Consider the following 19005-nt stretch of genomic DNA (forward strand, 5'->3'; position numbering starts at 1 on the left):
ACAGACTAATCAACCAAACTTTTTGGGTTGGTTTCTCTTTTATAGTCTGCAGGCATTAAATGAAAGAAGTCAGTGTTCCAGCAGAGGGAGACAACGTTTCAGAAAAGGCATTGTAGCAAACCAAAAAAGAAATTTTAAGCGCAGCAGAGTAACCAGCTCACATACCTGTTAGCTCAGGTGAGTTTAAAAGGCTGCTGTTGATAACAAGGGCATTTGCTAAATAGATGGTGTGTGTGCAACAATATACTGAAAGGTCAATTATATTGTGCAGCTTATCTCACCACCTGTAGTTATTTAGGTGAAAGCTCCAAAATGCTTGCCTAATATGTCTGTTTATCCAAAAGGAAGTATAGAGGGAGAGCTAGATAGATAGCATTGCATTACATTACATTACATGGCAATGCAATGCACAGTTGCTGAAGTTGAACCAAAATGAGCTTGTCATCTGGCTTCTGCAACTTTTAACATGAAAAATCCAATGAGGAGAAGAAAAGCAAAGCCAAAGAGTCCATCCCAAAATCCGACAAACAAGCAAAATGAACAAAAAGCATTGAATTCAATTCTTTCTGATTTTAGAAACTGCATTAAAGAAGGGGTGCACCGGTCCTGGAGATACTGCAATACCAGGTCAATGCGTGGAGTGGACAGAGCAAGCTCTTTTTCCATCTCCCTGTTCTAAAAATCCATTTAATATATGGTCCCCAGATAGGGGACGTATCAGATATTAAACTGATAAGAACAGATACTACACTTGATCTTAGCCAAAAGGCCGAGAAGCGATAACCAGAATTGGTTTCCGACTACGGTGCCACCCAAGGATTCTGAAAAGTCCATTTGTGGAGATGGCCACCTGGACTCCCATTAAGAAGACATGCTGTCAACCTATAGATCCCTCACATGCCTGCACTTTTCGGCTTGCTGCTGCTGCAATCCACGCGTTTTAGATCTGCATAACTCCACCTCTTTTAGCACAGTACCCTCAACCCCCGGCTGTTCCCACCCGCCTCAACACCGTTGGAAGGGAGGAGAACCAATTAAGGCGGGGGGGGGGGTGGAACGAGCAGCTGTCTACCCTTAGCAGGAGGGTTGCTGATTAATTACCTCTCCTGCTGCTGCTGCTGCTGGCTGTCCAGCAGCAGACTGAAGGTGGCTGCTGCTGTGCGCAGGTATATAAAGGCTCAGAGCCTATTATGACACGCGCAGCCAGCGTTCCATTGCCACATTCCGTCTACTGCAGGCGGGATACCTGGATGGCTGAATGTCACTGAGAAGCTCACAGAGACCGCCATAAGCAACAGTTTAAAAGAATGCCACAGACTAATCAACCAAACTTTTTGGGTTGGTTTCTCTTTTATAGTCTGCAGGCATTAAATGAAAGAAGTCAGTGTTCCAGCAGAGGGAGACAACGTTTCAGAAAAGGCATTGTAGCAAACCAAAAAAGAAATTTTAAGCGCAGCAGAGTAACCAGCTCACATACCTGTTAGCTCAGGTGAGTTTAAAAGGCTGCTGTTGATAACAAGGGCATTTGCTAAATAGATGGTGTGTGTGCAACAATATACTGAAAGGTCAATTATATTGTGCAGCTTATCTCACCACCTGTAGTTATTTAGGTGAAAGCTCCAAAATGCTTGCCTAATATGTCTGTTTATCCAAAAGGAAGTATAGAGGGAGAGCTAGATAGATAGCATTGCATTACATTACATTACATGGCAATGCAATGCACAGTTGCTGAAGTTGAACCAAAATGAGCTTGTCATCTGGCTTCTGCAACTTTTAACATGAAAAATCCAATGAGGAGAAGAAAAGCAAAGCCAAAGAGTCCATCCCAAAATCCGACAAACAAGCAAAATGAACAAAAAGCATTGAATTCAATTCTTTCTGATTTTAGAAACTGCATTAAAGAAGGGGTGCACCGGTCCTGGAGATACTGCAATACCAGGTCAATGCGTGGAGTGGACAGAGCAAGCTCTTTTTCCATCTCCCTGTTCTAAAAATCCATTTAATATATGGTCCCCAGATAGGGGACGTATCAGATATTAAACTGATAAGAACAGATACTACACTTGATCTTAGCCAAAAGGCCGAGAAGCGATAACCAGAATTGGTTTCCGACTACGGTGCCACCCAAGGATTCTGAAAAGTCCATTTGTGGAGATGGCCACCTGGACTCCCGTTAAGAAGACATGCTGTCAACCTCTAGATCCCTCACATGCCTGCACTTTTCGGCTTGCTGCTGCTGCAATCCACGCGTTTTAGATCTGCATAACTCCACCTCTTTTAGCACAGTACCCTCAACCCCCGGCTGTTCCCACCCGCCTCAACACCGTTGGAAGGGAGGAGAACCAATTAAGGCGGGGGGCGGGTGGAACGAGCAGCTGTCTACCCTTAGCAGGAGGGTTGCTGATTAATTACCTCTCCTGCTGCTGCTGCTGCTGGCTGTCCAGCAGCAGACTGAAGGTGGCTGCTGCTGTGCGCAGGTATATAAAGGCTCAGAGCCTATTATGACACGCGCAGCCAGCGTTCCATTGCCACATTCCGTCTACTGCAGGCGGGATACCTGGATGGCTGAATGTCACTGAGAAGCTCACAGAGACCGCCATAAGCAACAGTTTAAAAGAATGCCACAGACTAATCAACCAAACTTTTTGGGTTGGTTTCTCTTTTATAGTCTGCAGGCATTAAATGAAAGAAGTCAGTGTTCCAGCAGAGGGAGACAACGTTTCAGAAAAGGCATTGTAGCAAACCAAAAAAGAAATTTTAAGCGCAGCAGAGTAACCAGCTCACATACCTGTTAGCTCAGGTGAGTTTAAAAGGCTGCTGTTGATAACAAGGGCATTTGCTAAATAGATGGTGTGTGTGCAACAATATACTGAAAGGTCAATTATATTGTGCAGCTTATCTCACCACCTGTAGTTATTTAGGTGAAAGCTCCAAAATGCTTGCCTAATATGTCTGTTTATCCAAAAGGAAGTATAGAGGGAGAGCTAGATAGATAGCATTGCATTACATTACATTACATGGCAATGCAATGCACAGTTGCTGAAGTTGAACCAAAATGAGCTTGTCATCTGGCTTCTGCAACTTTTAACATGAAAAATCCAATGAGGAGAAGAAAAGCAAAGCCAAAGAGTCCATCCCAAAATCCGACAAACAAGCAAAATGAACAAAAAGCATTGAATTCAATTCTTTCTGATTTTAGAAACTGCATTAAAGAAGGGGTGCACCGGTCCTGGAGATACTGCAATACCAGGTCAATGCGTGGAGTGGACAGAGCAAGCTCTTTTTCCATCTCCCTGTTCTAAAAATCCATTTAATATATGGTCCCCAGATAGGGGACGTATCAGATATTAAACTGATAAGAACAGATACTACACTTGATCTTAGCCAAAAGGCCGAGAAGCGATAACCAGAATTGGTTTCCGACTACGGTGCCACCCAAGGATTCTGAAAAGTCCATTTGTGGAGATGGCCACCTGGACTCCCGTTAAGAAGACATGCTGTCAACCTCTAGATCCCTCACATGCCTGCACTTTTCGGCTTGCTGCTGCTGCAATCCACGCGTTTTAGATCTGCATAACTCCACCTCTTTTAGCACAGTACCCTCAACCCCCGGCTGTTCCCACCCGCCTCAACACCGTTGGAAGGGAGGAGAACCAATTAAGGCGGGGGGGGGGGTGGAACGAGCAGCTGTCTACCCTTAGCAGGAGGGTTGCTGATTAATTACCTCTCCTGCTGCTGCTGCTGCTGGATGTCCAGCAGCAGACTGAAGGTGGCTGCTGCTGTGCGCAGGTATATAAAGGCTCAGAGCCTATTATGACACGCGCAGCCAGCGTTCCATTGCCACATTCCGTCTACTGCAGGCGGGATACCTGGATGGCTGAATGTCACTGAGAAGCTCACAGAGACCGCCATAAGCAACAGTTTAAAAGAATGCCACAGACTAATCAACCAAACTTTTTGGGTTGGTTTCTCTTTTATAGTCTGCAGGCATTAAATGAAAGAAGTCAGTGTTCCAGCAGAGGGAGACAACGTTTCAGAAAAGGCATTGTAGCAAACCAAAAAAGAAATTTTAAGCGCAGCAGAGTAACCAGCTCACATACCTGTTAGCTCAGGTGAGTTTAAAAGGCTGCTGTTGATAACAAGGGCATTTGCTAAATAGATGGTGTGTGTGCAACAATATACTGAAAGGTCAATTATATTGTGCAGCTTATCTCACCACCTGTAGTTATTTAGGTGAAAGCTCCAAAATGCTTGCCTAATATGTCTGTTTATCCAAAAGGAAGTATAGAGGGAGAGCTAGATAGATAGCATTGCATTACATTACATTACATGGCAATGCAATGCACAGTTGCTGAAGTTGAACCAAAATGAGCTTGTCATCTGGCTTCTGCAACTTTTAACATGAAAAATCCAATGAGGAGAAGAAAAGCAAAGCCAAAGAGTCCATCCCAAAATCCGACAAACAAGCAAAATGAACAAAAAGCATTGAATTCAATTCTTTCTGATTTTAGAAACTGCATTAAAGAAGGGGTGCACCGGTCCTGGAGATACTGCAATACCAGGTCAATGCGTGGAGTGGACAGAGCAAGCTCTTTTTCCATCTCCCTGTTCTAAAAATCCATTTAATATATGGTCCCCAGATAGGGGACGTATCAGATATTAAACTGATAAGAACAGATACTACACTTGATCTTAGCCAAAAGGCCGAGAAGCGATAACCAGAATTGGTTTCCGACTACGGTGCCACCCAAGGATTCTGAAAAGTCCATTTGTGGAGATGGCCACCTGGACTCCCGTTAAGAAGACATGCTGTCAACCTCTAGATCCCTCACATGCCTGCACTTTTCGGCTTGCTGCTGCTGCAATCCACGCGTTTTAGATCTGCATAACTCCACCTCTTTTAGCACAGTACCCTCAACCCCCGGCTGTTCCCACCCGCCTCAACACCGTTGGAAGGGAGGAGAACCAATTAAGGCGGGGGGGGGGGTGGAACGAGCAGCTGTCTACCCTTAGCAGGAGGGTTGCTGATTAATTACCTCTCCTGCTGCTGCTGCTGCTGGATGTCCAGCAGCAGACTGAAGGTGGCTGCTGCTGTGCGCAGGTATATAAAGGCTCAGAGCCTATTATGACACGCGCAGCCAGCGTTCCATTGCCACATTCCGTCTACTGCAGGCGGGATACCTGGATGGCTGAATGTCACTGAGAAGCTCACAGAGACCGCCATAAGCAACAGTTTAAAAGAATGCCACAGACTAATCAACCAAACTTTTTGGGTTGGTTTCTCTTTTATAGTCTGCAGGCATTAAATGAAAGAAGTCAGTGTTCCAGCAGAGGGAGACAACGTTTCAGAAAAGGCATTGTAGCAAACCAAAAAAGAAATTTTAAGCGCAGCAGAGTAACCAGCTCACATACCTGTTAGCTCAGGTGAGTTTAAAAGGCTGCTGTTGATAACAAGGGCATTTGCTAAATAGATGGTGTGTGTGCAACAATATACTGAAAGGTCAATTATATTGTGCAGCTTATCTCACCACCTGTAGTTATTTAGGTGAAAGCTCCAAAATGCTTGCCTAATATGTCTGTTTATCCAAAAGGAAGTATAGAGGGAGAGCTAGATAGATAGCATTGCATTACATTACATTACATGGCAATGCAATGCACAGTTGCTGAAGTTGAACCAAAATGAGCTTGTCATCTGGCTTCTGCAACTTTTAACATGAAAAATCCAATGAGGAGAAGAAAAGCAAAGCCAAAGAGTCCATCCCAAAATCCGACAAACAAGCAAAATGAACAAAAAGCATTGAATTCAATTCTTTCTGATTTTAGAAACTGCATTAAAGAAGGGGTGCACCGGTCCTGGAGATACTGCAATACCAGGTCAATGCGTGGAGTGGACAGAGCAAGCTCTTTTTCCATCTCCCTGTTCTAAAAATCCATTTAATATATGGTCCCCAGATAGGGGACGTATCAGATATTAAACTGATAAGAACAGATACTACACTTGATCTTAGCCAAAAGGCCGAGAAGCGATAACCAGAATTGGTTTCCGACTACGGTGCCACCCAAGGATTCTGAAAAGTCCATTTGTGGAGATGGCCACCTGGACTCCCGTTAAGAAGACATGCTGTCAACCTCTAGATCCCTCACATGCCTGCACTTTTCGGCTTGCTGCTGCTGCAATCCACGCGTTTTAGATCTGCATAACTCCACCTCTTTTAGCACAGTACCCTCAACCCCCGGCTGTTCCCACCCGCCTCAACACCGTTGGAAGGGAGGAGAACCAATTAAGGCGGGGGGGGGGTGGACCGAGCAGCTGTCTACCCTTAGCAGGAGGGTTGCTGATTAATTACCTCTCCTGCTGCTGCTGCTGCTGGCTGTCCAGCAGCAGACTGAAGGTGGCTGCTGCTGTGCGCAGGTATATAAAGGCTCAGAGCCTATTATGACACGCGCAGCCAGCGTTCCATTGCCACATTCCGTCTACTGCAGGCGGGATACCTGGATGGCTGAATGTCACTGAGAAGCTCACAGAGACCGCAATAAGCAACAGTTTAAAAGAATGCCACAGACTAATCAACCAAACTTTTTGGGTTGGTTTCTCTTTTATAGTCTGCAGGCATTAAATGAAAGAAGTCAGTGTTCCAGCAGAGGGAGACAACGTTTCAGAAAAGGCATTGTAGCAAACCAAAAAAGAAATTTTAAGCGCAGCAGAGTAACCAGCTCACATACCTGTTAGCTCAGGTGAGTTTAAAAGGCTGCTGTTGATAACAAGGGCATTTGCTAAATAGATGGTGTGTGTGCAACAATATACTGAAAGGTCAATTATATTGTGCAGCTTATCTCACCACCTGTAGTTATTTAGGTGAAAGCTCCAAAATGCTTGCCTAATATGTCTGTTTATCCAAAAGGAAGTATAGAGGGAGAGCTAGATAGATAGCATTGCATTACATTACATTACATGGCAATGCAATGCACAGTTGCTGAAGTTGAACCAAAATGAGCTTGTCATCTGGCTTCTGCAACTTTTAACATGAAAAATCCAATGAGGAGAAGAAAAGCAAAGCCAAAGAGTCCATCCCAAAATCCGACAAACAAGCAAAATGAACAAAAAGCATTGAATTCAATTCTTTCTGATTTTAGAAACTGCATTAAAGAAGGGGTGCACCGGTCCTGGAGATACTGCAATACCAGGTCAATGCGTGGAGTGGACAGAGCAAGCTCTTTTTCCATCTCCCTGTTCTAAAAATCCATTTAATATATGGTCCCCAGATAGGGGACGTATCAGATATTAAACTGATAAGAACAGATTTTTTTTTTTTTCGAAAGCCCGAATTCGTGTACAAAACCCGAGTGCGCTTAAAAAAGTGACAAGTGCCACAAAAAAAGTGCACTAGGATGCTGGTCTTCTTGAAACCCTCTCCAAAAGGAGAAGGGTCCCCCAAACCATTCCCCGTCCCTCCGAGCCAAAAGGCCACAGCGAGGAACCGGGACAAAAAGCCACCTCCAGCCGAAGCCAGAGGCGACCCAATCTTACCCCCAGCACCTGCCCGAGTTCTCACCCGAGCAAGGCACTGGGAGCCAAAGACTGTGCTCCCCTCCCGGAAGAGGGGAGCCAACAACGCTCTCCTCCCGAAAGAGGAGAGCCAGGGGGGATCAGGGGGGAGCGGAACCTGATGGCCACACACTCCCCCCCTAGACCTGCCAAAAGAGGAACCCATAAGGGAACCGCATCCCGACAAAATCCTAGTAGGACGTGACACACGTGAATAAGTGGACACACAGTGACAAAGAAATTAAATAAATAGTGAAGGTTTCACAGTATAATACTGCCCGGACCTTCGACCGGGAATTGAATAATTCCCCATCCTAAGGCCAGAAGGCCCGGAATAAGGGTGTGTGCGAAGAAAGAAAATTTGAAGTGCTTGTGCAAATGTGCCATAAACTCAAGTGGGGTTCCCAATCCCAGTGAGTTAAGGCACCCCAGGGTCACCACTCCTGGGGCACTTCACACTTCGGGCTTTCGATCTTCCCCGGCCCAATGGCGTCGATCCTGGGGGGCCATGCTTTCCACCAGATGACTATATTAGCCACCTGGCGTACTAACAAGCGCCTAAACCCCAGTGTGCATAATGTATCAATCTACTAGGGCGGCCAACATCCAAAACCGCCTTTTCGAAAGATACTACACTTGATCTTAGCCAAAAGGCCGAGAAGCGATAACCAGAATTGGTTTCCGACTACGGTGCCACCCAAGGATTCTGAAAAGTCCATTTGTGGAGATGGCCACCTGGACTCCCGTTAAGAAGACATGCTGTCAACCTCTAGATCCCTCACATGCCTGCACTTTTCGGCTTGCTGCTGCTGCAATCCACGCGTTTTAGATCTGCATAACTCCACCTCTTTTAGCACAGTACCCTCAACCCCCGGCTGTTCCCACCCGCCTCAACACCGTTGGAAGGGAGGAGAACCAATTAAGGCGGGGGGGGGGGTGGAACGAGCAGCCGTCTACCCTTAGCAGGAGGGTTGCTGATTAATTACCTCTCCTGCTGCTGCTGCTGCTGGCTGTCCAGCAGCAGACTGAAGGTGGCTGCTGCTGTGCGCAGGTATATAAAGGCTCAGAGCCTATTATGACACGCGCAGCCAGCGTTCCATTGCCACATTCCGTCTACTGCAGGCGGGATACCTGGATGGCTGAATGTCACTGAGAAGCTCACAGAGACCGCCATAAGCAACAGTTTAAAAGAATGCCACAGACTAATCAACCAAACTTTTTGGGTTGGTTTCTCTTTTATAGTCTGCAGGCATTAAATGAAAGAAGTCAGTGTTCCAGCAGAGGGAGACAACGTTTCAGAAAAGGCATTGTAGCAAACCAAAAAAGAAATTTTAAGCGCAGCAGAGTAACCAGCTCACATACCTGTTAGCTCAGGTGAGTTTAAAAGGCTGCTGTTGATAACAAGGGCATTTGCTAAATAGATGGTGTGTGTGCAACAATATACTGAAAGGTCAATTATATTGTGCAGCTTATCTCACCACCTGTAGTTATTTAGGTGAAAGCTCCAAAATGCTTGCCTAATATGTCTGTTTATCCAAAAGGAAGTATAGAGGGAGAGCTAGATAGATAGCATTGCATTACATTACATTACATGGCAATGCAATGCACAGTTGCTGAAGTTGAACCAAAATGAGCTTGTCATCTGGCTTCTGCAACTTTTAACATGAAAAATCCAATGAGGAGAAGAAAAGCAAAGCCAAAGAGTCCATCCCAAAATCCGACAAACAAGCAAAATGAACAAAAAGCATTGAATTCAATTCTTTCTGATTTTAGAAACTGCATTAAAGAAGGGGTGCACCGGTCCTGGAGATACTGCAATACCAGGTCAATGCGTGGAGTGGACAGAGCAAGCTCTTTTTCCATCTCCCTGTTCTAAAAATCCATTTAATATATGGTCCCCAGATAGGGGACGTATCAGATATTAAACTGATAAGAACAGATACTACACTTGATCTTAGCCAAAAGGCCGAGAAGCGATAACCAGAATTGGTTTCCGACTACGGTGCCACCCAAGGATTCTGAAAAGTCCATTTGTGGAGATGGCCACCTGGACTCCCGTTAAGAAGACATGCTGTCAACCTCTAGATCCCTCACATGCCTGCACTTTTCGCCTTGCTGCTGCTGCAATCCACGCGTTTTAGATCTGCATAACTCCACCTCTTTTAGCACAGTACCCTCAACCCCCGGCTGTTCCCACCCGCCTCAACACCGTTGGAAGGGAGGAGAACCAATTAAGGCGGGGGGGGGGTGGAACGAGCAGCTGTCTACCCTTAGCAGGAGGGTTGCTGATTAATTACCTCTCCTGCTGCTGCTGCTGCTGGCTGTCCAGCAGCAGACTGAAGGTGGCTGCTGCTGTGCGCAGGTATATAAAGGCTCAGAGCCTATTATGACACGCGCAGCCAGCGTTCCATTGCCACATTCCGTCTACTGCAGGCGGGATACCTGGATGGCTGAATGTCACTGAGAAGCTCACAGAGACCACCATAAGCAACAGTTTAAAAGAATGCCACAGACTAATCAACCAAACTTTTTGGGTTGGTTTCTCTTTTATAGTCTGCAGGCATTAAATGAAAGAAGTCAGTGTTCCAGCAGAGGGAGACAACGTTTCAGAAAAGGCATTGTAGCAAACCAAAAAAGAAATTTTAAGCGCAGCAGAGTAACCAGCTCACAAACCTGTTAGCTCAGGTGAGTTTAAAAGGCTGCTGTTGATAACAAGGGCATTTGCTAAATAGATGGTGTGTGTGCAACAATATACTGAAAGGTCAATTATATTGTGCAGCTTATCTCACCACCTGTAGTTATTTAGGTGAAAGCTCCAAAATGCTTGCCTAATATGTCTGTTTATCCAAAAGGAAGTATAGAGGGAGAGCTAGATAGATAGCATTGCATTACATTACATTACATGGCAATGCAATGCACAGTTGCTGAAGTTGAACCAAAATGAGCTTGTCATCTGGCTTCTGCAACTTTTAACATGAAAAATCCAATGAGGAGAAGAAAAGCAAAGCCAAAGAGTCCATCCCAAAATCCGACAAACAAGCAAAATGAACAAAAAGCATTGAATTCAATTCTTTCTGATTTTAGAAACTGCATTAAAGAAGGGGTGCACCGGTCCTGGAGATACTGCAATACCAGGTCAATGCGTGGAGTGGACAGAGCAAGCTCTTTTTCCATCTCCCTGTTCTAAAAATCCATTTAATATATGGTCCCCAGATAGGGGACGTATCAGATATTAAACTGATAAGAACAGATACTACACTTGATCTTAGCCAAAAGGCCGAGAAGCGATAACCAGAATTGGTTTCCGACTACGGTGCCACCCAAGGATTCTGAAAAGTCCATTTGTGGAGATGGCCACCTGGACTCCCGTTAAGAAGACATGCTGTCAACCTCTAGATCCCTCACATGCCTGCACTTTTCGGCTTGCTGCTGCTGCAATCCACGCGTTTTAGATCTGCATAACTCCACCTCTTTTAGCACAGTACCCTCAACCCCCGGCTGTTCCCACCCGCCTCAACACCGTTGGAAGGGAGAAGAACCAATTAAGGCGGGGGGGGGGGGTGGAACGAGCAGCTGTCTACCCTTAGCAGGAGGGTTGCTGATTAATTACCTCTCCTGCTGCTGCTGCTGCTGGCTGTCCAGCAGCAGACTGAAGGTGGCTGCTGCTGTGCGCAGATATATAAAGGCTCAGAGCCTATTATGACACGCGCAGCCAGCGTTCCATTGCCACATTCCGTCTACTGCAGGCGGGATACCTGGATGGCTGAATGTCACTGAGAAGCTCACAGAGACCGCCATAAGCAACAGTTTAAAAGAATGCCACAGACTAATCAACCAAACTTTTTGGGTTGGTTTCTCTTTTATAGTCTGCAGGCATTAAATGAAAGAAGTCAGTGTTCCAGCAGAGGGAGACAACGTTTCAGAAAAGGCATTGTAGCAAACCAAAAAAGAAATTTTAAGCGCAGCAGAGTAACCAGCTCACATACCTGTTAGCTCAGGTGAGTTTAAAAGGCTGCTGTTGATAACAAGGGCATTTGCTAAATAGATGGTGTGTGTGCAACAATATACTGAAAGGTCAATTATATTGTGCAGCTTATCTCACCACCTGTAGTTATTTAGGTGAAAGCTCCAAAATGCTTGCCTAATATGTCTGTTTATCCAAAAGGAAGTATAGAGGGAGAGCTAGATAGATAGCATTGCATTACATTACATTAGATGGCAATGCAATGCACAGTTGCTGAAGTTGAACCAAAATGAGCTTGTCATCTGGCTTCTGCAACTTTTAACATGAAAAATCCAATGAGGAGAAGAAAAGCAAAGCCAAAGAGTCCATCCCAAAATCCGACAAACAAGCAAAATGAACAAAAAGCATTGAATTCAATTCTTTCTGATTTTAGAAACTGCATTAAAGAAGGGGTGCACCGGTCCTGGAGATACTGCAATACCAGGTCAATGCGTGGAGTGGACAGAGCAAGCTCTTTTTCCATCTCCCTGTTCTAAAAATCCATTTAATATATGGTCCCCAGATAGGGGACGTATCAGATATTAAACTGATAAGAACAGATACTACACTTGATCTTAGCCAAAAGGCCGAGAAGCGATAACCAGAATTGGTTTCCGACTACGGTGCCACCCAAGGATTCTGAAAAGTCCATTTGTGGAGATGGCCACCTGGACTCCCGTTAAGAAGACATGCTGTCAACCTCTAGATCCCTCACATGCCTGCACTTTTCGGCTTGCTGCTGCTGCAATCCACGCGTTTTAGATCTGCATAACTCCACCTCTTTTAGCACAGTACCCTCAACCCCCGGCTGTTCCCACCCGCCTCAACACCGTTGGAAGGGAGGAGAACCAATTAAGGCGGGGGGGGGGTGGAACGAGCAGCTGTCTACCCTTAGCAGGAGGGTTGCTGATTAATTACCTCTCCTGCTGCTGCTGCTGCTGGCTGTCCAGCAGCAGACTGAAGGTGGCTGCTGCTGTGCGCAGGTATATAAAGGCTCAGAGCCTATTATGACACGCGCAGCCAGCGTTCCATTGCCACATTCCGTCTACTGCAGGCGGGATACCTGGATGGCTGAATGTCACTGAGAAGCTCACAGAGACCACCATAAGCAACAGTTTAAAAGAATGCCACAGACTAATCAACCAAACTTTTTGGGTTGGTTTCTCTTTTATAGTCTGCAGGCATTAAATGAAAGAAGTCAGTGTTCCAGCAGAGGGAGACAACGTTTCAGAAAAGGCATTGTAGCAAACCAAAAAAGAAATTTTAAGCGCAGCAGAGTAACCAGCTCACATACCTGTTAGCTCAGGTGAGTTTAAAAGGCTGCTGTTGATAACAAGGGCATTTGCTAAATAGATGGTGTGTGTGCAACAATATACTGAAAGGTCAATTATATTGTGCAGCTTATCTCACCACCTGTAGTTATTTAGGTGAAAGCTCCAAAATGCTTGCCTAATATGTCTGTTTATCCAAAAGGAAGTATAGAGGGAGAGCTAGATAGATAGCATTGCATTACATTACATTACATGGCAATGCAATGCACAGTTGCTGAAGTTGAACCAAAATGAGCTTGTCATCTGGCTTCTGCAACTTTTAACATGAAAAATCCAATGAGGAGAAGAAAAGCAAAGCCAAAGAGTCCATCCCAAAATCCGACAAACAAGCAAAATGAACAAAAAGCATTGAATTCAATTCTTTCTGATTTTAGAAACTGCATTAAAGAAGGGGTGCACCGGTCCTGGAGATACTGCAATACCAGGTCAATGCGTGGAGTGGACAGAGCAAGCTCTTTTTCCATCTCCCTGTTCTAAAAATCCATTTAATATATGGTCCCCAGATAGGGGACGTATCAGATATTAAACTGATAAGAACAGATACTACACTTGATCTTAGCCAAAAGGCCGAGAAGCGATAACCAGAATTGGTTTCCGACTACGGTGCCACCCAAGGATTCTGAAAAGTCCATTTGTGGAGATGGCCACCTGGACTCCCGTTAAGAAGACATGCTGTCAACCTCTAGATCCCTCACATGCCTGCACTTTTCGGCTTGCTGCTGCTGCAATCCACGCGTTTTAGATCTGCATAACTCCACCTCTTTTAGCACAGTACCCTCAACCCCCGGCTGTTCCCACCCGCCTCAACACCGTTGGAAGGGAGAAGAACCAATTAAGGCGGGGGGGGGGGGTGGAACGAGCAGCTGTCTACCCTTAGCAGGAGGGTTGCTGATTAATTACCTCTCCTGCTGCTGCTGCTGCTGGCTGTCCAGCAGCAGACTGAAGGTGGCTGCTGCTGTGCGCAGATATATAAAGGCTCAGAGCCTATTATGACACGCGCAGCCAGCGTTCCATTGCCACATTCCGTCTACTGCAGGCGGGATACCTGGATGGCTGAATGTCACTGAGAAGCTCACAGAGACCGCCATAAGCAACAGTTTAAAAGAATGCCACAGACTAATCAACCAAACTTTTTGGGTTGGTTTCTCTTTTATAGTCTGCAGGCATTAAATGAAAGAAGTCAGTGTTCCAGCAGAGGGAGACAACGTTTCAGAAAAGGCATTGTAGCAAACCAAAAAAGAAATTTTAAGCGCAGCAGAGTAACCAGCTCACATACCTGTTAGCTCAGGTGAGTTTAAAAGGCTGCTGTTGATAACAAGGGCATTTGCTAAATAGATGGTGTGTGTGCAACAATATACTGAAAGGTCAATTATATTGTGCAGCTTATCTCACCACCTGTAGTTATTTAGGTGAAAGCTCCAAAATGCTTGCCTAATATGTCTGTTTATCCAAAAGGAAGTATAGAGGGAGAGCTAGATAGATAGCATTGCATTACATTACATTACATGGCAATGCAATGCACAGTTGCTGAAGTTGAACCAAAATGAGCTTGTCATCTGGCTTCTGCAACTTTTAACATGAAAAATCCAATGAGGAGAAGAAAAGCAAAGCCAAAGAGTCCATCCCAAAATCCGACAAACAAGCAAAATGAACAAAAAGCATTGAATTCAATTCTTTCTGATTTTAGAAACTGCATTAAAGAAGGGGTGCACCGGTCCTGGAGATACTGCAATACCAGGTCAATGCGTGGAGTGGACAGAGCAAGCTCTTTTTCCATCTCCCTGTTCTAAAAATCCATTTAATATATGGTCCCCAGATAGGGGACGTATCAGATATTAAACTGATAAGAACAGATACTACACTTGATCTTAGCCAAAAGGCCGAGAAGCGATAACCAGAATTGGTTTCCGACTACGGTGCCACCCAAGGATTCTGAAAAGTCCATTTGTGGAGATGGCCACCTGGACTCCCGTTAAGAAGACATGCTGTCAACCTCTAGATCCCTCACATGCCTGCACTTTTCGGCTTGCTGCTGCTGCAATCCACGCGTTTTAGATCTGCATAACTCCACCTCTTTTAGCACAGTACCCTCAACCCCCGGCTGTTCCCACCCGCCTCAACACCGTTGGAAGGGAGGAGAACCAATTAAGGCGGGGGGGGGGTGGAACGAGCAGCTGTCTACCCTTAGCAGGAGGGTTGCTGATTAATTACCTCTCCTGCTGCTGCTGCTGCTGGCTGTCCAGCAGCAGACTGAAGGTGGCTGCTGCTGTGCGCAGGTATATAAAGGCTCAGAGCCTATTATGACACGCGCAGCCAGCGTTCCATTGCCACATTCCGTCTACTGCAGGCGGGATACCTGGATGGCTGAATGTCACTGAGAAGCTCACAGAGACCGCCATAAGCAACAGTTTAAAAGAATGCCACAGACTAATCAACCAAACTTTTTGGGTTGGTTTCTCTTTTATAGTCTGCAGGCATTAAATGAAAGAAGTCAGTGTTCCAGCAGAGGGAGACAACGTTTCAGAAAAGGCATTGTAGCAAACCAAAAAAGAAATTTTAAGCGCAGCAGAGTAACCAGCTCACATACCTGTTAGCTCAGGTGAGTTTAAAAGGCTGCTGTTGATAACAAGGGCATTTGCTAAATAGATGGTGTGTGTGCAACAATATACTGAAAGGTCAATTATATTGTGCAGCTTATCTCACCACCTGTAGTTATTTAGGTGAAAGCTCCAAAATGCTTGCCTAATATGTCTGTTTATCCAAAAGGAAGTATAGAGGGAGAGCTAGATAGATAGCATTGCATTACATTACATTACATGGCAATGCAATGCACAGTTGCTGAAGTTGAACCAAAATGAGCTTGTCATCTGGCTTCTGCAACTTTTAACATGAAAAATCCAATGAGGAGAAGAAAAGCAAAGCCAAAGAGTCCATCCCAAAATCCGACAAACAAGCAAAATGAACAAAAAGCATTGAATTCAATTCTTTCTGATTTTAGAAACTGCATTAAAGAAGGGGTGCACCGGTCCTGGAGATACTGCAATACCAGGTCAATGCGTGGAGTGGACAGAGCAAGCTCTTTTTCCATCTCCCTGTTCTAAAAATCCATTTAATATATGGTCCCCAGATAGGGGACGTATCAGATATTAAACTGATAAGAACAGATACTACACTTGATCTTAGCCAAAAGGCCGAGAAGCGATAACCAGAATTGGTTTCCGACTACGGTGCCACCCAAGGATTCTGAAAAGTCCATTTGTGGAGATGGCCACCTGGACTCCCGTTAAGAAGACATGCTGTCAACCTCTAGATCCCTCACATGCCTGCACTTTTCGGCTTGCTGCTGCTGCAATCCACGCGTTTTAGATCTGCATAACTCCACCTCTTTTAGCACAGTACCCTCAACCCCCGGCTGTTCCCACCCGCCTCAACACCGTTGGAAGGGAGGAGAACCAATTAAGGCGGGGGGGGGGTGGAACGAGCAGCTGTCTACCCTTAGCAGGAGGGTTGCTGATTAATTACCTCTCCTGCTGCTGCTGCTGCTGGCTGTCCAGCAGCAGACTGAAGGTGGCTGCTGCTGTGCGCAGGTATATAAAGGCTCAGAGCCTATTATGACACGCGCAGCCAGCGTTCCATTGCCACATTCCGTCTACTGCAGGCGGGATACCTGGATGGCTGAATGTCACTGAGAAGCTCACAGAGACCGCCATAAGCAACAGTTTAAAAGAAAGCCACAGACTAATCAACCAAACTTTTTGGGTTGGTTTCTCTTTTATAGTCTGCAGGCATTAAATGAAAGAAGTCAGTGTTCCAGCAGAGGGAGACAACGTTTCAGAAAAGGCATTGTAGCAAACCAAAAAAGAAATTTTAAGCGCAGCAGAGTAACCAGCTCACATACCTGTTAGCTCAGGTGAGTTTAAAAGGCTGCTGTTGATAACAAGGGCATTTGCTAAATAGATGGTGTGTGTGCAACAATATACTGAAAGGTCAATTATATTGTGCAGCTTATCTCACCACCTGTAGTTATTTAGGTGAAAGCTCCAAAATGCTTGCCTAATATGTCTGTTTATCCAAAAGGAAGTATAGAGGGAGAGCTAGATAGATAGCATTGCATTACATTACATTACATGGCAATGCAATGCACAGTTGCTGAAGTTGAACCAAAATGAGCTTGTCATCTGGCTTCTGCAACTTTTAACATGAAAAATCCAATGAGGAGAAGAAAAGCAAAGCCAAAGAGTCCATCCCAAAATCCGACAAACAAGCAAAATGAACAAAAAGCATTGAATTCAATTCTTTCTGATTTTAGAAACTGCATTAAAGAAGGGGTGCACCGGTCCTGGAGATACTGCAATACCAGGTCAATGCGTGGAGTGGACAGAGCAAGCTCTTTTTCCATCTCCCTGTTCTAAAAATCCATTTAATATATGGTCCCCAGATAGGGGACGTATCAGATATTAAACTGATAAGAACAGATACTACACTTGATCTTAGCCAAAAGGCCGAGAAGCGATAACCAGAATTGGTTTCCGACTACGGTGCCACCCAAGGATTCTGAAAAGTCCATTTGTGGAGATGGCCACCTGGACTCCCGTTAAGAAGACATGCTGTCAACCTCTAGATCCCTCACATGCCTGCACTTTTCGGCTTGCTGCTGCTGCAATCCACGCGTTTTAGATCTGCATAACTCCACCTCTTTTAGCACAGTACCCTCAACCCCCGGCTGTTCCCACCCGCCTCAACACCGTTGGAAGGGAGGAGAACCAATTAAGGCGGGGGGGGGTGGAACGAGCAGCTGTCTACCCTTAGCAGGAGGGTTGCTGATTAATTACCTCTCCTGCTGCTGCTGCTGCTGGCTGTCCAGCAGCAGACTGAAAGTGGCTGCTGCTGTGCGCAGGTATATAAAGGCTCAGAGCCTATTATGACACGCGCAGCCAGCGTTCCATTGCCACATTCCGTCTACTGCAGGCGGGATACCTGGATGGCTGAATGTCACTGAGAAGCTGACAGAGACCGCCATAAGCAACAGTTTAAAAGAATGCCACAGACTAATCAACCAAACTTTTTGGGTTGGTTTCTCTTTTATAGTCTGCAGGCATTAAATGAAAGAAGTCAGTGTTCCAGCAGAGGGAGACAACGTTTCAGAAAAGGCATTGTAGCAAACCAAAAAAGAAATTTTAAGCGCAGCAGAGTAACCAGCTCACATACCTGTTAGCTCAGGTGAGTTTAAAAGGCTGCTGTTGATAACAAGGGCATTTGCTAAATAGATGGTGTGTGTGCAACAATATACTGAAAGGTCAATTATATTGTGCAGCTTATCTCACCACCTGTAGTTATTTAGGTGAAAGCTCCAAAATGCTTGCCTAATATGTCTGTTTATCCAAAAGGAAGTATAGAGGGAGAGCTAGATAGATAGCATTGCATTACATTACATTACATGGCAATGCAATGCACAGTTGCTGAAGTTGAACCAAAATGAGCTTGTCATCTGGCTTCTGCAACTTTTAACATGAAAAATCCAATGAGGAGAAGAAAAGCAAAGCCAAAGAGTCCATCCCAAAATCCGACAAACAAGCAAAATGAACAAAAAGCATTGAATTCAATTCTTTCTGATTTTAGAAACTGCATTAAAGAAGGGGTGCACCGGTCCTGGAGATACTGCAATACCAGGTCAATGCGTGGAGTGGACAGAGCAAGCTCTTTTTCCATCTCCCTGTTCTAAAAATCCATTTAATATATGGTCCCCAGATAGGGGACGTATCAGATATTAAACTGATAAGAACAGATTTTTTTTGACTTGGAATGTACCCAAACATAGGTACACCCGTTTATTGGATAAAACTTAATTACAATACATTAGATATGAACATAAAATCATTACATTTTAAAATACATTCGTACATAAATTGATTTCAGTTCAATAAGGCAATAAAATTACATTAAAATACAGACAATGTGTTTAGATTGCTGTGTTCCATTCTTTTACCAGCCATTGTTTTGATAAAATTACATTTCTCTTTTTATCCAATAAATAATACATATACATTTCACTAAAAGCCAACTCTAAAACATCTTTCACAGATAAAACATCGTGTTTAAAAAGAAGGATGTTCCTGGCCTTCCAT

The 19005-nt window shown here is 44.9% G+C and overlaps 14 non-coding genes and 1 pseudogene across 14 annotated transcripts; all 15 read right to left on the bottom strand.

Moving 5' to 3' along the window:
* Window positions 1-590: 590 nt before the first annotated feature.
* LOC141226502 (U2 spliceosomal RNA) lies at window positions 591-781 on the bottom strand. The gene has a single exon (XR_012293632.1). It is a non-coding gene; the product is annotated as a U2 spliceosomal RNA (small nuclear RNA).
* A 1121-nt stretch (window positions 782-1902) lies between these two features.
* Window positions 1903-2093, bottom strand: LOC141226503 (U2 spliceosomal RNA). The gene has a single exon (XR_012293633.1). It is a non-coding gene; the product is annotated as a U2 spliceosomal RNA (small nuclear RNA).
* Window positions 2094-3213: 1120 nt separating this feature from the next.
* Window positions 3214-3404, bottom strand: LOC141226504 (U2 spliceosomal RNA). Its single transcript, XR_012293634.1, has one exon. It is a non-coding gene; the product is annotated as a U2 spliceosomal RNA (small nuclear RNA).
* A 1121-nt stretch (window positions 3405-4525) lies between these two features.
* LOC141226505 (U2 spliceosomal RNA) lies at window positions 4526-4716 on the bottom strand. Its single transcript, XR_012293635.1, has one exon. It is a non-coding gene; the product is annotated as a U2 spliceosomal RNA (small nuclear RNA).
* A 1121-nt stretch (window positions 4717-5837) lies between these two features.
* On the bottom strand, window positions 5838-6028 carry LOC141226507 (U2 spliceosomal RNA). The gene has a single exon (XR_012293637.1). It is a non-coding gene; the product is annotated as a U2 spliceosomal RNA (small nuclear RNA).
* Window positions 6029-7148: 1120 nt separating this feature from the next.
* On the bottom strand, window positions 7149-7331 carry LOC141226283 (U2 spliceosomal RNA). The gene has a single exon (XR_012293495.1). It is a non-coding gene; the product is annotated as a U2 spliceosomal RNA (small nuclear RNA).
* A 789-nt stretch (window positions 7332-8120) lies between these two features.
* On the bottom strand, window positions 8121-8212 carry LOC141226380 (U2 spliceosomal RNA; annotated as a pseudogene).
* A 1121-nt stretch (window positions 8213-9333) lies between these two features.
* LOC141226508 (U2 spliceosomal RNA) lies at window positions 9334-9524 on the bottom strand. The gene has a single exon (XR_012293638.1). It is a non-coding gene; the product is annotated as a U2 spliceosomal RNA (small nuclear RNA).
* Window positions 9525-10644: 1120 nt separating this feature from the next.
* LOC141226509 (U2 spliceosomal RNA) lies at window positions 10645-10835 on the bottom strand. The gene has a single exon (XR_012293639.1). It is a non-coding gene; the product is annotated as a U2 spliceosomal RNA (small nuclear RNA).
* Window positions 10836-11957: 1122 nt separating this feature from the next.
* Window positions 11958-12148, bottom strand: LOC141226510 (U2 spliceosomal RNA). The gene has a single exon (XR_012293640.1). It is a non-coding gene; the product is annotated as a U2 spliceosomal RNA (small nuclear RNA).
* Window positions 12149-13268: 1120 nt separating this feature from the next.
* On the bottom strand, window positions 13269-13459 carry LOC141226511 (U2 spliceosomal RNA). Its single transcript, XR_012293641.1, has one exon. It is a non-coding gene; the product is annotated as a U2 spliceosomal RNA (small nuclear RNA).
* A 1122-nt stretch (window positions 13460-14581) lies between these two features.
* On the bottom strand, window positions 14582-14772 carry LOC141226512 (U2 spliceosomal RNA). Its single transcript, XR_012293642.1, has one exon. It is a non-coding gene; the product is annotated as a U2 spliceosomal RNA (small nuclear RNA).
* A 1120-nt stretch (window positions 14773-15892) lies between these two features.
* Window positions 15893-16083, bottom strand: LOC141226513 (U2 spliceosomal RNA). Its single transcript, XR_012293643.1, has one exon. It is a non-coding gene; the product is annotated as a U2 spliceosomal RNA (small nuclear RNA).
* Window positions 16084-17203: 1120 nt separating this feature from the next.
* Window positions 17204-17394, bottom strand: LOC141226514 (U2 spliceosomal RNA). The gene has a single exon (XR_012293644.1). It is a non-coding gene; the product is annotated as a U2 spliceosomal RNA (small nuclear RNA).
* A 1119-nt stretch (window positions 17395-18513) lies between these two features.
* On the bottom strand, window positions 18514-18700 carry LOC141226286 (U2 spliceosomal RNA). Its single transcript, XR_012293498.1, has one exon. It is a non-coding gene; the product is annotated as a U2 spliceosomal RNA (small nuclear RNA).
* Between the last annotated feature and the right edge of the window lie 305 nt (window positions 18701-19005).

Source organism: Phyllobates terribilis, unplaced genomic scaffold, assembly GCF_046119375.1.
Source record: "Phyllobates terribilis strain yellow unplaced genomic scaffold, ASM4611937v1 Scaffold_414__1_contigs__length_1644244, whole genome shotgun sequence".
Classification (NCBI taxonomy): domain Eukaryota; kingdom Metazoa; phylum Chordata; class Amphibia; order Anura; family Dendrobatidae; genus Phyllobates; species Phyllobates terribilis.